Source organism: Pinus tabuliformis, chromosome X, assembly GCF_031772625.1.
Source record: "Pinus tabuliformis cultivar Carrire ecotype Pingquan chromosome X, CPIR1, whole genome shotgun sequence".
Taxonomy (NCBI): domain Eukaryota; kingdom Viridiplantae; phylum Streptophyta; class Pinopsida; order Pinales; family Pinaceae; genus Pinus; species Pinus tabuliformis.
The window spans coordinates 442,969,018-442,985,698 of record NC_142308.1 but is presented as its reverse complement, the minus strand read 5'-3'; the positions used below and the strand labels follow the sequence as shown (position 1 = coordinate 442,985,698).

At 39.8% G+C, this 16,681-nt stretch overlaps 1 protein-coding gene across 2 annotated transcripts in view; it reads left to right on the top strand.

Annotated features, from left to right (window-relative positions):
• LOC149140477 (cyclin-U2-2-like) overlaps positions 1 to 16,681 on the top strand; it is a 66,940-nt gene that overhangs the window by 29,976 nt on the left and 20,283 nt on the right. The window contains exons 4-6 of one of the 2 annotated variants that reach the window (XM_089449222.1): positions 13,124 to 13,169; positions 13,376 to 13,457; positions 13,754 to 14,177. The gene's annotated coding sequence lies outside the window, so the exon portion shown is untranslated. The remainder of the gene's footprint in view (positions 1 to 13,123; positions 13,170 to 13,375; positions 13,458 to 13,753; positions 14,178 to 16,681) is intronic. The other variant, XM_089449221.1, reaches the window with a different exon arrangement.

Genomic DNA, 16,681 nt, shown 5'->3' with positions numbered 1-16,681 from the left:
AATTTCATTTTTTTATTATGTTTATTTAAAATTTTATTTGTAATTTTGTTGTAGACGCATGGTGGAAGATGTATGGTGGCAGAGTACCTCTTTTGCAAAAGCTTGCCGTACGCATCCTCAGCCAAACATGCAGCTCCTCAGGATGTGAGCGCAATTGGAGTGTATTTGAAAAAATACACAACAAGAAGCGCAATAGGTTAACAACTTAACACTTAAACATTTAAAATATTGCAAATTTCCAAATAAATTTTTGAATTCATTAAATAATATTTTTTTTATAATATTAATTATTAATTATTATTTCATGAACTTTGTACAGGTTGGAGTCCCATAGACTTAATGACATGGTCTATGTCTACTACAATCTTCGATTGTGGGTGAGGCAACTAGAGAAGACACCTGATATGGATGCCATCTCATTGGATGGGATTGACACCACTGCTGAATGGAGGGTTGAGACCGAGAGGCCTCTCATGGATCCCACTGATGATTGGTTAGTGCAGGATGAGGGGGAGGAGGAGGAGGAGGAGGAGGAGGAGCAGGAGCAGGAGCAGGAGGAGGAGGAGGAGCAGGAGGAGGAGGTGACACCGCCTACCGGGCTACCACTACCACCAGTAGAGGACGTGGTCTCCGTCTACCTACTATAGCTGCTACTTCTACTTCTTCAGCTTCTAGAGCACGTCAGACTCCACTGCCATTTCCACCAGCACAGGCACCAGCATCTTCATCTAGAGGGAAAGGGAAAGCAGTGACATTTTCTCGCAAGAGGGGCAGAGGAAATCAATAGGATTAGAGTCTTAGACTTTCATTTTATTGTATATGACATTATGACATGATGAGATACATTATCATATTTTTTGTTGATATTTTGAGGTTGAGTTGGGACTCAGGACTTACTATTCAGGACATGATTCAATGTTATGTGTGATTTTAGCGCTAGAAATGATATTAAACATCTTATATATTAGTTTTTTTATCATATTTATGTGTCAATGTATTTATTTTATGTTGTAGATGGTTTAGATATTAAAAAAATTGAAAAAAAATGAAAAAAATGAATATTTTTGTGCCAAACGCTTTTTTCCCGCCTTTTTCCGCTTTTTTCCCGCTTTTGCCGATTTTTTCCGCTTTATTCCCGGCGTCGATTTAATCCCGCTCGCGCTTTTAACAACATTGCTTCTCGCATGTGTGACATATTTAGGGTAAATTTTGTCCTTTATTTCTTCGCCTAACCAAAACCCAAACGAATTCTTCTTCTTATAGAGACTTCAATTGACGAATACCAAGACCAAGACCATTGACTCAACAACCTCTCCAAGACCAAGTCAACTTACTTCAAGTGAAAGTTAATCCTTTGATGATTTAGCTGCAATTTCTTTTTCAATGTTTAGCCTTCACTCCTCCAACACAGATCTGAACTTTTCAGCCTTTTGCAGTGGACTATTCTTCTCGCATGTGTGACATATTTAGGGTAAATTTTGTCCTTTATTTCTTTGCTTAACTAGAGAGGATCTCTATGTGCACTTGGCATGAAGTATAGATAAGTTTCTTGCCTTAACTCGGATTCTCGAAGTTCTGCAATTCGACTTCTCTGCAATATGTGTATGCCCTAACCCTTCCTTGCATATGTGACAAACTTTTCCCAAAACAGACCGCAATTTCTTCGATTTTTCCCTTCGATCTTGATAGATATTTCTCCTTCACTTGGATATAAGGCTTCTATTGACCCCTTGATCGAACTTCTTCACACCTTTTCTCACTCAGATTGCCTTAACCGAAAATGTGATGTTCAAATGAAAGTCGAGCTGCCTTATTTATAGTGATCTGCCCATCAATTAATTCGACATCTCCTAGAGCCAAGGCCGACGTGCCTTTCTAGAGATATCTTTAGGCTGATTTGAAGGAGGTGCTTGAGCTTGGTCTTGGAGGATTTCTTAATGACTCATTTACATAGGTAACATGCCCAATAAGGGTCGTCCATACATGACATTGAATGACTCATCCTAAAGGCTCACAATGGGAGCCTTAACTAAAAATAAAATTCCTTGACCATGATACCCATGATTCAAGCATTACAAAAATAATTTTATTTTTCTTCTTTACATCCATTACATAAAATCATAATTACATTTCATTACGAAAACCGAACCTAGTTACACTTTTCAACACTCCCTCTTAACTAGGGTGGTATTCATAATCCACACCAAGTACTTGTACATTCTCAATCTGAAGAATTCTCATAAGAAGAGTTGGATTGGTAACCCATTTGTATAGCATCATATCAACCAATAGTCATATAGCAAGGCCTTGACTAACAACTCTATCTCTCCACAAGATTTGAGCTCAATGCTGGCGAGACCAATGATGTATAGACACCCTGATCGTCTCTCTCGGAACATACCCCACCCGGGTTCTCTTAGAGTATGTTCCACCAGGACTATTCTTATCTTGGATTCCCAGTGCTCAAAGAATATTAGTCCTCTACAACTACCCTTATCTTGGATGCCCTAACTCATCCTCAAAGAGCATCTGGTGCCAAATGTTTACCCAATCCTCCATTCTGTCTTCCCAAGTGAAGACAAGAATGACGTGTCTATCTCTCCCTCTCAACTTAGGGAGGACATACCTATTCCAATAAAGGAATGTACTCATTCCTATAGAAGGAATGTACCTAAGCTCCCTCTTGGTTTAGGAATTTTCTTCCAAGTTTCTACTGAGTTAGAAACTTGTTTCTAGGCTCCCTCTTAATTAGGGACCTACAACAACTCTTTAGGTGGAGATGATGGGACAACCAACTGCTTGAAGAACAACTCCTCACGATGTCATGAACTTCTTTTTTTTATTCAGGAGTCTTCATGTTTTGGGACTTCTTCGTAGGGCATAGACCATATATCACTTTTATCCATGAGTTAGTCATGTCATTATACCTTTCATCGGAAAGTGATCCATCAGTTCATATCTGGCCTTCCTTCATGCCATGTTGCCTTCTTCATGCCATGTTTCCTTAAGGATCTTTCATCTTACTACATGGACACCAGTGGTGGAAGATATTCATAGCTCTTTCCTTGGCAGCCCTGCATAAGCCCATCCAAATATCATTCAAAAATAAGGAATGGACATTAAATCAAAATTACCTTTGTGATGGTCTTTCATCATGACATCTTCTAGTTCACATCAGCATCCTACATACACATTGACACATCTCCAAAAGATATATACTGTCAAGGGTCTCTTTCTTTTTCAGACTTCATCAGAGTCATCATATCATTCATGGAGATATCCTAGTCAAATCTTCTAGTTCTCGGATGTTGATTTCCTTCTTCATGGTTGCATATTCCACGATCTCTTTCCTTCTTTCTTCATGCATTTCTCTTCCCAGGAACTTTTAATCAGAGTTCCTCAAATCACTGTCAACCACCTTATATTTCATATGAGGACATATTATGTTGATTTTATCTAGACAATGTGTGACCCATGCTTTCCTGCATCCTTTCAAAGGAGGAGATCCTTTCTTTTGATCATGCTCTCGAGATAGAGCATTTATCAATGTTACCTGCAACCATATGACATGACTCTACAATATCAAATACAAGCATACATACCTCATTTTCCTTTAGGTCATCTAGACTTCTTTCAACAGCTTCCTTGATTGAAAAAAATTCAATCCCTTGATTTTCTTCACCTTTTTTTTGTCATCATACCATCATCCCAAGAATTCCCACAAGATGGAATTCTTGATGAAACACTTGCTTCCTTTTGATTGGTGAACCTTCTGATGAAGATTCCAATAGAGGATCTTGAGTATCCTCATCCAGCAAATGTTTCCTATTGACTGTTGTATGATGAGCTTTTGTAGGAGATGACTTTTTCTTTTCCCATAAGTACCACTTATGCTTCTAATGAGGTTACCAAGAGCTATATCCTTCCAAGGGTGACTATCATAGACTTCTATTTCAACTATTTTTCTCTATGATCATGAGCTCTTGATTTTAATGCTTCTATGATGCCATAATGCATCCTATCCTTAGTGAATCATGATAGCCATATCTTACAACAAAAAAAATTAAAAACATTAAGGCAAATATTCAGAAATATTCAGAAAATATTAAAGCAAATACCCTGCAACCTACACCAATATACAGATCAAGTACTGAAAAATAAATGAGACAATCACACAAAGGACACACTTATTTTTGGACTAAACGTCCCCGGAAAAACCCAAAGCGGGAAAATCAATGTAGAAGATATGAGGGTTTTATTATTAAGCAGATTTCTGAATACAACTAGGGTTCCAAATCTGGCTCACCCAATAGAGAATAAACCCATCAGAAGTACCTCTATCTGGAGACAGATATTTTGACGAATCCAACAACTGGATGAACAAACCCCATAGGTGACTGCGTTGTCCCTAGTGTTGTGCAGCGATGGCTGCTCCCAGCTCTGTGCTGGAACTGTGTCACCTCCTCTAGGAGTTGCGTCACCCTCCCAGTGAGCCTTCCCAGCTCGGAAAGCGATCTGTTGAACTGATGCCTGTTTTGCCTCACAGAAACCCAAGCACTGCCTCTGCGTGATTGTGTTAGCCCCTCTAGCTTTTGCGTCACCCTCCTGGAGCTGCGCTGTCTCTCCCTGGTGCTGCATTGCCTCTCTATTATGTATTCTCGGCCTTGGACGAAAGTCCTACTGCCGAACTGCCCCTCTTCGCACTAGAAGCTTACTCCGAAATTCTCAGCAAACCACGCCCCAAAATTTCGATCTAGCTCAAGTGCTGCTCTCACTGTGTGTGTTCTCTAACTGACCCCAAGCCTTCCTTCATACTTTTCCCGTTGAGAAATCAACGACTGTGATATAATCTCCAATCAATGGCTAAGATTAAATTAGACTTTATCCTTGTCACTTAGAACCTTCTCACCCATATTTACATTAATTCACTTTAATTATTTTAATTTCCTAAGTTTTAACTTAGGCACCATTAAAAATAATTAATTATTTGAATAACATGCACTCTGGGTGGAATTTCTCCAAACGATTTTTGGGTCTTGGAGATCTCATGTGTTCTAGCCCCTCCACAAAATTTCAGAGCTAGAGCACATCTGATGCTACCCAAAATTCAACACTCCCTCTTAGCGAGGAATGTGCTCTAGCAATACTTCCTAGTAGAATTATCACACTGATCCATGACATTGGTCCTCTGCGTTGCTGATGCTCGACCCGTTGCCCTTCATCCACTGCGCTATTGCAATCTGTACTGCTGCCCATGACATTGCCACTGTCACTGTTGCATCTGTACTACAACTCCCTCTCAATATTCTTCATCATGCTGCCCATAGCAATGACACTGCTAGCTGCTCCACTGCAACTCAGTTGCTGAGAAGTAAGCAATTGAAAATCCAACCCAAAAGCTGACATGTTGGTCAGTCTGGATGCCCCTTGACGTTGAAGCTACCTCTGTTGCTAATCTGTGCTGACCTTCTGATGCTAGTACGTTGCTGTTGTATCTGCTCTGTGCCTTCCACATTGCTGCAACACTCCACTGCGCTGCTTTAGACTTTGGCACTCTAGCTCTGCCACTGTTGCTCCATCATCATTCACACCAACTGACTCCCGTCATTCTGCTACTGTCTTTAAGGGCTCCCATAGCCATATGTGATCCAAGAGTTTGGGCACCTCAAGGGTCTTGCCCGTCATGTAGTCCTCCTGACTACAACTTAATATCGCCCCACCTCTTCTCTAAAGGTGCATGAGCATTCATGGCGCAATCATCATCGTCCTCTTTGTCAGCTTGCGCCGGAGCAACCTTTGAGTCAGACTTCTCTTCTTTGCCCTTCTTCTGAGGGCATTGCGTGGCGAAATGACCCATTTCTCCACATTTGAAGCATCTGACTTTGGATAGGTCCTTTCATTTCTGCTGCCCTTGCTATCCTGCTGATGTGAGAACTGCATCCTCCTCTTCCTCCTTATTGATTCTGATCCCTTTGTTGCTGCTTTCCGCCTTGGTCCATCATCTGATCTCATCCTATCAAAGAGCTGCCCACATCTCCTCCCAACTCAAAAGAGAAGCCTTGCCCAAGATGCTTTGGACAAAGGTTTCCCAGTCTCCAGTGACTACATTCAGAGCTGTCCTGACCATAAATTCAGTGTTTGGTGTAGCCCCTGCAGAAGTTAGGTGGTCAGGGATCCTTTGCAACCTGAGAAGGAAGGGATCGATTTCTTCTCCCTTCTGCATCTGAAACTATCTCAGCTGACTCTCAAGCAACATTTTCCGCTGAACAGAAGTTCCCTTGTACAATGTGGTCAAGGCCTCCCACATTTCCCTTGTTGTGTCTTTCTTAGCAATACGTGGGATCACATGATCTTTGACCCTGTCCAAGATCATGCACTTTGCTTTTGCTTGAGCCTCCTCGTACTTCTTGAGATGATCAGCATCAACCGGAACAACAACCATCCTTAAGGCATAATCCTTGATGCGATTTAAATCCAAAACTGCCAGGATCCTGGCCTTCCAGATGACGAAGTTGGATGCTCCATCCAACCTGTCCTGATCCCTCAGTCTGTTAACGACCATCTATGCTCAAATGAATGTCGAACTGTTTCTCTTCTCCCTCTTTCGCTGCTGCCCCAGCAAAACTCGTATCTAGATTTCTTGGCAAGAAATCTTTTGAGGAATTGATTCCCTCTGCTTCTGCCCCATTAGGTACTGTTCTGCACCAACAGAATCAACACCCCACCAGCAACTCCAGATGAAATCTGCGCTGCACCTCTAGCCACGATAATCGGAAAAACGAGACTCAACAGTCTTCGCCCTGGCCCAGTAACCACTGTGCTGCCCTCTGCAGCAACAACGTCACCCAATCAGGCTGACACAGGCTCTACGTGAGCCAACCCTGGTGACTGCGTCACCCCTCCTCTGCTATCTTGGCTTGAAACTGCGTTGTCTATCAGGACAACTGTCTTCACGCACAGATTTTCCTTTGTCATTTCGCTGATGGCTTCAATCCTCCTTGATCTGCAATTGCTCTGATGCCATGTGAAAATTTCTGAATCTAACAAACCAGAAATCCTACTGCAGTAAACTGATTTGCGTTACCTACTTGTGTTCTTCATTTTAACAAGTTATTTTCAGAAATATTTAGAAAATATTAATGCAAATACATTGCAGCCTACATCAATATACAGATCAAGTATTGAAAAATAAATGAGACAATCACACAAAGGACACACTTATTTTGGGACTAAACGTCCCCGGAAAAACTCAATGCAGGAAAATCGGTGCAACAGATATGAGGGTTTTATTATTAAGAAGATTTCTGAATACAACTAGGGTGCCAAATCTAGCTCACCCAATAGAGAATAAACTCGGCAGAAGTACCTCTATCTGGAGACGGATATTTTGGCGAATCCAGCAACTGGATGAACAAACCCCACAGGTGACTGCGCTGTCTCCAGTGCTGTGTAGCGATGGTTGCTCCCAGATCTGTGTTGGAACTGCGTCACTTCCTCTAGGAGTTGCGTCACCCTCCCAGTGAGCCTTCCCGACTCAGAAATCGATCTACTGAACTGATGCCCGATCTGCCTCACAAAAACCCCATCGTTGCCTCTGCGTGACTGTGTCAACCCCTCTTGCTTCTGCGTCACCCTCTTGGAGCTGCACTGTCTCTCCTTGGTGCTGCACTGCCTATCTGTTATGTATTCTTGGCCTTGTACGAAAGTCCCGCTGCCGAACTGCCCCTCTCTGCACTAGAAGCTTACTCCGAAATTCTCAGCAAACCACGCCCCAGAATTTCGATCTAGCTCAAGTGCTGCTCTCACTGTGTGTGTTCACCAACCGACCCCAAGCCTTCCTATATACTTTTCCTATTGAGAAATCAACACCTGCGACCTAATCTCTAAGCTTCTCACCCATATTTACATTAATTCACTTTAATTATTTTAATTTCATAAGTTTTAACTTAGGCACCATTACAAATAATTAATTATTTGGATAACATGCACTCCGGGTGGAATTTCTCCAAACGATTTCTGGGTCTTGGAGATCTCATGTGTTCTAGCCCCTCCACAAAATTTTGGAGCTAGAGCACATCCGATGCTACCGAAAATTCATCACTTCCTCTTGGTGAGGAATGTGCTATAACAATACTTCCCAACAGAAGTATCACACTGCTCCACGACATTGGTCCTCTGCGTTGCTGATGCTCGGCCCATTGCCCTTCATCCATTGTGCTACTGCAATCTGTACTGCTGCCCATGACATTGCCACTGTCACTGTTGCATCTATACTGCAGATCCCTCTCAATATGCTGCATCATGCTATTGACACCTAACTCCCGCTATTAACACCTAACTCATGACTCGATTATTCTAGACTTTGACAATTTTTCCTAATAACTCACAACAACTTTCATGTTTTTGACCAGACTTCTGGATGACCACACCCATGACGACATTTTGGATAGTGACACTCGAACTTATGACAACATCTGACATTAAGTTCGACTTTATTCAAACTAACCATTGTGTCATTTGGAGACATTTGACAAATGCAAACTTACTGACCCTAACATTGACTACATTGGGGATGACAGCCTCCCCATGAGGCACCAAGAAGAAAAACGCAAACCATGTGCCTAACCATTGGGCAATGGAGTCAACTAATATGCTTAAAATATGACTAAAAATATGATTTACAGACTGGAAAAAATAACTATTGGCTGACTGACTAAACTTACATATGGCAGCAAATCACTAGAATCTCAGGGCCTTCTCCTCGGGCTTCAAACTCTGATGATAACTTCCCACACATGCTATATTGCTTGCTCAACTAATCCACAAGCTACTTGATTGAAATAACCAATGCAACCATGCAAGCACCTTACCCATTGGTTGAATTCTATGTTGAATTCTATGCATGTGCTTGCTCCCAATCAAAAAAGGAAAACTAATGAATGACAACTCCCATAAAAACTCACTAACAATTTCAACTATGATGAGATTTAAAAAACATGGGCCCGCTAGCTGACTTCAAGAACGCTGCAAAAGCATCATCATAGGAATGCACACTGAATTCTAGCTCCTATGGTAGATTGCAATTCTGTTTGGATAAATCTTGATCTGCGACATTACTTTCCTACAACTTCAACTTATATCTGTCCTCATAGGGCTGCAAATTTTTCTGTGACCTTTGTAATGAATATGATGGAACCGCTGCATCATGTATAATGGCAGTGTTAAGAGTTAACCTTTCATGTATATCAACAAAAATATGATCTTGGTCTTCAACATACTCTGTGTTTCTTACTTCAAGAGGCATATTTTCCTGAATAAAGTCTTCATTTTCAACACACTCTAGATCAATCTTTTCTTTTTCACTGCTCTCCTCTTCTTGATCATTAACAATCTGTTGAATACGTTGATCAGGCTCAAGAGGATACACCTTTTGCATTTCTTCATTGACCTCAAGAAAATGAACATGAACATTTACATCAAATTCTTGATTAGTTTCATCTTCAGCTAAGGAAAAAATTGTTGCCTGTCGGGAATCCACTTGAATATCATGGCAACTGTCCTCATCATTTACTATGTCCTTCTGCTCTTTAAAATAATTCTCATACTTTTGATCATAAAAAGACTGACAAGGTTGCTGCAAATTTTCATCAAACTCGAAAGCTGATTCATAACTATCTGCATTAGAAAGTTGATTACTTCATTTTTGGGCAAGAGAGAAGTTACCATATCTTCTTTGTGATGAAAAGGGTTCTCGTGCAAAGCTTCCAAAATCTCTTCATCCATGAGCTCTTCATCGCCATAAAATTTTTCCAGATTTTGAATGAAATTCTCAACATGGTCGCAACGATTCTCAAAAAATGACAAAAAAGGATGAGATTCTTTGTATTTCTCAAAAAATACTAAATGAAAATCTTTAAGTGAATACAAGCTACTAGATGGCAAACCTTCATACCAAGACCACGCTTTTCCTTCCAGGGTAGCCGTGAACATCTTCATGAGACAATCTTCATGAAATTGAACCTTCAAATTGCGTGCATGCATATGAAATTTAACCAGATGTAGAGCAACATCCTCTCCGTCATCATCTTTGAACCTTGGTAGATAAGTCTGCCAATCTACACAAGGCATGCGGTTTGGAAATCCTGGGATGTGATCTCAATTCATGGGAGCATACCTTGCAGTTGAATTCATTTTGAAGATGTGGAGACACCAGTGGAACTTGAAAATCTGAGTTCTGCTTGATTGGAGTCGCCAGGTGAATGGTTCAGCGTTCCTAACTGTGAATGTCGTTCACCATCAACAACCAAATCTGAAACTTCAATTTTTTTTCTCGGGGAAGATGAAACTGTTCAGTCCCCGACAACGACACCAATATGTTAGCACTCTGTAATTTCCTTAGGCTATAGGAAGGAAATCCAGAGGTAATCACAAACCACTTGTAAGCTAGAATCTAGCCCTTCTAGCTTTAGAGAGGGCTCTCTCTATATGATTTCAGTGAATGAATTGGCTGAGTAGTTTGGATTTCAGGCTAGCTATGATGATCAAAGGATAATTTTAAGTGGTGGCTTGAAGGTAAGTGAAGGAAGGAAAACCCACTTTGAACAGGCTCATCTTTTTTAATGATTCAAGTGAATAAGGGATAATGATGATATCAATACACTCTCACCAATGAGTAAACCACACATACTATGGCTAGATAGTTATACAAGCCTCCTGTGTTGCACTGATATGCGTTTGGGATCATGCATGTCAAATCCTACCCTTGAAGTTGGTCTCAGGCTGGGCTTTAGATGTTATAAGGCTGAGTTGGTGTCGTGTATGACATTAAAAAATACAAGAATACAATGGAGTTAAGATATTAGCTATTGTATCAAATCAGTGATATGTACAATAGGATAGCCTACTTATGGTTGAGTATTGTGTTTATTGAGAATGTTTTAATTAATGCCTCTGTTACATTCTCTGTCCATTGTAGTCAACCTTATTAACCTTATTAAGCTTGGGGTTAACTCCCTCCATGCTTGGATTTCTTTTATATTAAATCCTGTCTCTATTGAGCTTATTGCTCTTAATTAGTTAATTGTAAAATATGTAAGTGTCAGTGAAATGCACAAACACCAATTACTTTGAAATTCTACTTGGGGCAAGGTTCACCTCGTTAGTTCATGGGAAAAGGAATCTTCCCTGTTTCCCAGAGCAGGGTGGAATTCATTACTTCAATTGGTCCCAAAATGAAGTATGTCTATCCATGAGTTGATGACAAAAATCATAGGAGGCAGTAATGCATCCACGCAAGCTGTTATACCACCCCTTGATGATTCAACCATTGCAATAATTGTTGAAATGGGATTCTCAAAGGGGAAGGGTAAAAGAAGCCCTAAGGAATGCACACACAAATTGGTTTGAGTCAGTAATGGAATGGCTAATTACTCATGCAAAAGAACCCTTGTAGGAAGATGATGAACCTTTTGGGGCACTGGCTCTTTCATTGGAAATACAAAACCTTTAGCTAAGGAAGAGATGGTGACCAACCAAAATGGATATTGACAAAAAAGAGCACAAGCTTCTTCTATTGTTGAGAAGTTCTCCACTTGCATTAAGTTGCTCCATGTTCCTTGAAGGATTTGCTAGCTAGGGAAGAGCTAAGGTTATATCATTTCACGCAGAGCATCTGAGGCATTGTTCTTTGGATCGTGGACAAGATAATACCATCACACGCTTTGGATTTAATTTTTACAGGAAGACAATGCAGCATGTGAAGTTGCTTCCGACAATGGTCTTGTTAGTGCTTTCCTACAGGCAAAAAAAAATGCTTACCTTATTCTTGTAACTGTAACACAAGATTCGGGTGATTTGGTAACCACCCTTGTTGAATTAGATTGGGTATTGGGGTGTGTTACATAAATACTAGACCAAGTGAGAACAATGGGGTGATGGTCCACTATCATCACAGCCAAAAGTCCCAACTCTTTATGGACTTTCAACAATGGGAGGAGTCTTTTATATGAATAGGTCACCTAATAATTATTCTAAGGTTTTAGGGACAAGGTGACCCAAAAGGTTTTCAATGGAAAGACACAATTTAGGCATAAAGCCTCCAAGAGGAGGTAATATACTTTCCTTAGAGAGACCTAAAATATGTGACAGAAGACCTAGGGAGGAGGCTATATACTTTCCTTAGAGAGACCTAAAATATGTGACAGAAGACCTAGGGCTTTATTGGTGAAATGATAGTTGGATGGCCAAAGGTGATGGTATAGAGAAAAGGGTTTCCAACAATGTATTCCTACAAGGTCAAGGCACATGAAACCCTCAAGAAGCTCCAAGTTGAAGCTAAAACCAAACTAGGGTTTAACCTAGGGCAAACAACTAGGGCAAGAAAATCTATGCATAGAATTGAAGTGAATTCCTATGAAGGGTGTTGATTTTGAGGCAACCAACTATATCCTCAACATTAGACTCTCTAATCCCGCAAATTCCTCTTCCCTAGGAATTCACACGAAGCCCTAGCTTTGCTGCTTGGCCTTAAAGGTGATGAATTGGCTACTGGGCATTCTCAATCAAGGCTTCCCAAGTAGAACCCCTTCTACACCCATTGGACCATTAAGGAAGTTCCCATTGGACTAAGATTGAAGAAAACCTCCCATTTAAGGTGAGGGAGCAAGATCATGGTTAAAACCTTTCTTTCTTCTAGGTCGTGCCATAATCCATGTCAAAATCCCAAATACAAACAAATACAAACAAGCATAAGCACCCAATTGCAAAATCTTTTGATCGGATGCCTACCTAACAAAACTACTAAAATTTCTTTATGAGAGAGAGATTGTTGTAAAGTGCAAAGGAAGATACAAAGGTAGAGGTGTGCTCTTTTTTGGTGCGGAATTTGTGTATGATTTGTTAATAAATCCTTCTCATTTAAAATACCACATTTCTCCTCCCTCTTTATCTATTTAGGGTTAACGATTTTAGTGTTTGCATAAGTTGTACTTTCTAGTGCATAAGAATAATAATATTGTTGGTCTCTAATTAAGATTATTCATAAGATGACGTGATATTTGTTTCATGTGTTTCAAAACATTTTGTGTGTATTTAATATTACTCATAATATTTTCTTGGTGTGCAGGGTGTGCTTGGTTGGCCATTGATACATTTTAGGGTTGCAAATCATTGTTCGTACCTATTGTTTCTCTTTGCTTGTTTTCTTTTTGCGAGTTTTGTTGTTGGTTCCTATTTGGTGTAAAACCCATGTATGCTTTGCAATATAAACCTATGTTGCTGCTGTATGTATGGATGGTCCCGTATGTGTTTTTGTTTAAATTTGAGCCATCTTACAATATTCGTCATTTGTTTGATTATCGAATGTAATGCCATGTAGGTAAAGGAATGTGGAGGATCACTGATGAAACTACTGAAATATTTTTGTGACAGACACATTGTAGTAGAGTGCAGAGGCAAAGGTAGAGGTTGGTTTTCTTTTGGTATGAAATCCATGTATGATTTGCTATTTAATCTTTCTTATTGCAAAAATATAGTTCTTCTCCCTTCTTATTTAGGGATTATGATTTTTGTTGTTTGCTTAAGATGTACTTTTTAGTTCATAAGATTATTCATAAGATTTTCATTCTCCATTTAAGATTTCTTATAAGATATTTTGATCTTCGTTGCATTTTTTCACAATATTTAATGTGTATTTAATAGTTCTCATAATATTTTCTAGTCTCTATTCAATACTTATTTATTTTTTGATGTGCAGGGTGCCCTCGGTTGGCCATGGATGCTTTTTGTAGTTGCAGTGCAGAGTCTACCTCTTATTTGTTTTTTTATGTGTTCTTTTGATTATTTTTGTTCCAATTTTCTATTTTTAGTCATATATTTTTCTATTGTTGTTTTATTTTGTTTTTGTTTTTTTTTATAATGTTGATGTTGTTATATCTTTGTATTTGCGAGCATGGCCATGCTAATTTGTGGTTTGATACTTTTTTTCCTTGTATGACTTTTGATCTATTTTTCTTTTATTCACATTTTATTCTGGGTTCAATGGGTGGGGAAATTGAAGAAGACTTTAACAACCCATAGTGTGGGTTTAGCATTGATGCGGAGCTCAGAAATGTATTGGGCAAAGGCGAAGGAGGTACATGCATGGGGAAATTACTTCTTTATGGGCAAAGACGGAGTAGGTATGTATGGGGAAGATTTTGTTTGTTATTACATAATTATATGGTTTCATGCCCATTCTTATTTAAGTCATTTGTTGCTTTATCTTTTGTTGAAAGTTAGATGTAATGCAAATTAAAAAAGTTGAAGGACCACTAGTGAAACTACTGAACACCTTTCTGTGAGAGAGATAGAAGGCACCATAGCAAAGGTAGAAACAAAGATAGAGGGTGGGTTATCTTTTGGTGCAAGATTCATGTTTAAATTAAATGTGTTTATTTATATAATGAGTGCTTTGCAAATGTAGTTAATGTGGAGGAGCATTGATAAAGCTACTAAAATATTTTTGTGTGACTATACTTACAGATTTGTAGGAAAGTGTAAAGGAAAAAATTGTGTTCTCTTTTGGTTCTGACTTATATCTTCTTGTTTCAATACAATGGTTCTTCTTCCTCCTCGATTATGATTTTTGGTCATTACATAAGATGTGCTTTATCATAATATCATTCATAAGACTTCCTATCTTCATTTATGATTTCTCATCATATATTAAATTCTCTATTTTGATTTCTGTTTGGTACATTGAGTGGGAAATTAGGGTAGGTCTTGACTACACATGATTTCAGTGTAGTGGATGAAAGACAAGGTTAAGGAAATAGGTGTGTTTAAATTTGAGGTGTCTCTAATATCCCTAATAGAAAATTCTAACAGTAGATACTAGAAATGAACTTGAACACCATAAATGAACTTGAACAACAAAATAATTGCATATAGACAACCAACAATTTGATACACAAATAGACGCCAATAATATCACTGAGCCATGTATTAACAATAGATACGAGAAATGAACTTGAACAACAAAATAATTGCATATAGACACAACCAACAATTTGACACACAAATAGATGCCAATAATATCATTGAGCCATGTATTATTCCACTGGAAAGAGTACATCAACTTGAAGGAAGTGGAACTTGGGCTTGCCAAGCAATTGAAGCAAACCCGGAAACAGATCTCTGACCAAAATGATGTATGACCCCTGGTAATGATGTAGACGACCCAGTGAGAAGACTACTGCAAACCTGATCTCTCCAAAAATCCGCTGAAGCATTGTGAGATTTCTGGGTGAAATCTCCTCAAGAGTGCTGGGTTTTCGTCCAACACCCAATAGCAAACCCGAGGGTTTTCATCGTGGGGCTATAGAAGCTGGGAACTAGGTTCTCCAAACCTTGTCAATAGAAAATATCAACAATCCAAGATGTCCTCAAATGGTCTCCTCCTCCTCTTTTAGAGATCTCATGGATTCCTCTAGAAGCCCTTATTTTATTATTATTTTAATCACTTAATACCTTTTCCCTCCTTTTATTTAATTAAAATACCCTTTTAATTTGGGAAAATGGTAAATCGGCCACCATCTTTCCTCAGGCCACTGAAAGTCATTTCCCACCATCTCATCCTGTAGATCTATTTGTTCTGGCTCCAATGAGCTATTACACTGAGGTATTTCGTCAAGTATTCCTACCAGAATGCCACCTTAAGCGTAATTGAGTTAAGTTCAATAATAACCTGATTTCCAAAAGTTGTTGGAATGCAACAGAACAAAAGGCAAGCTTTGCGGATGATGGAATGTGCTAAGTGAATGCTGTCAAACTCCATAAAAACTCCTTAAAACCCCATAAATCCCCTCCATAAGCCCCTAGGCCCGCTAATGGAGTAAACTTGCTCCTGTGACCTAGCTGCCACCAACGCTGGAAGTCCATCCTGATCACACCATAAGGAAAACTAGAGAAAGGAACATGACAAATCCTCTCGCCCCAAGATTGTTTGCTGTCTAGCAATTCATATCTGTCAGCCAATCTGGTGGTCCCGTGCAGCTGAGGACCAATACCTGGATCCCATACAAACCACTGGATGTTACCGTGCCTATGTGCCACCCAACCATGAACGGATCCCTTAGTGCCTGGATCCCAGACTAAACTCTCTCTCGTCCTACCATCAATAGATCCTCTTGGATCCCAATGCCACCATGGCCAATCATCATCACCCCTATCCCATGGCTCCAATTGTGCTCTATCTCCTGCTCCAAAATCGAATACCAACTCATCACTTCTCTCCAATCCAACCCTTGACACAAACCAATTCCAACCCCACTCTGTTGATGCTGGGATGGAATGTTGGAGAGCTGTCGACTTGCAACTCATTGCCAACTGGAGCATGTAGTACTCCTCATGTCTAAGTGCCCCTGCTGTACTATGCCCCTGACTAAGAATATCACACCATCAACAGGATACCAACTCATGATCTCCTGCTAATCCGACTTGTGGGAAAGATTGGATGCATAGGCACCTATATATGGGATAAGTTCCCTATGCTACACTATGCTTAAATCATGTGACTTTGCCTGGACAACCAACTAGATCTGTCTAAGAAATCCTGCGTCTCTCTTTGTAATAGTCCAAAGTGGATAACCTGTGTTGCAAGCCCTGACTATGTACTCTTGGAGAGGGTTGTTGCCTGGAAATA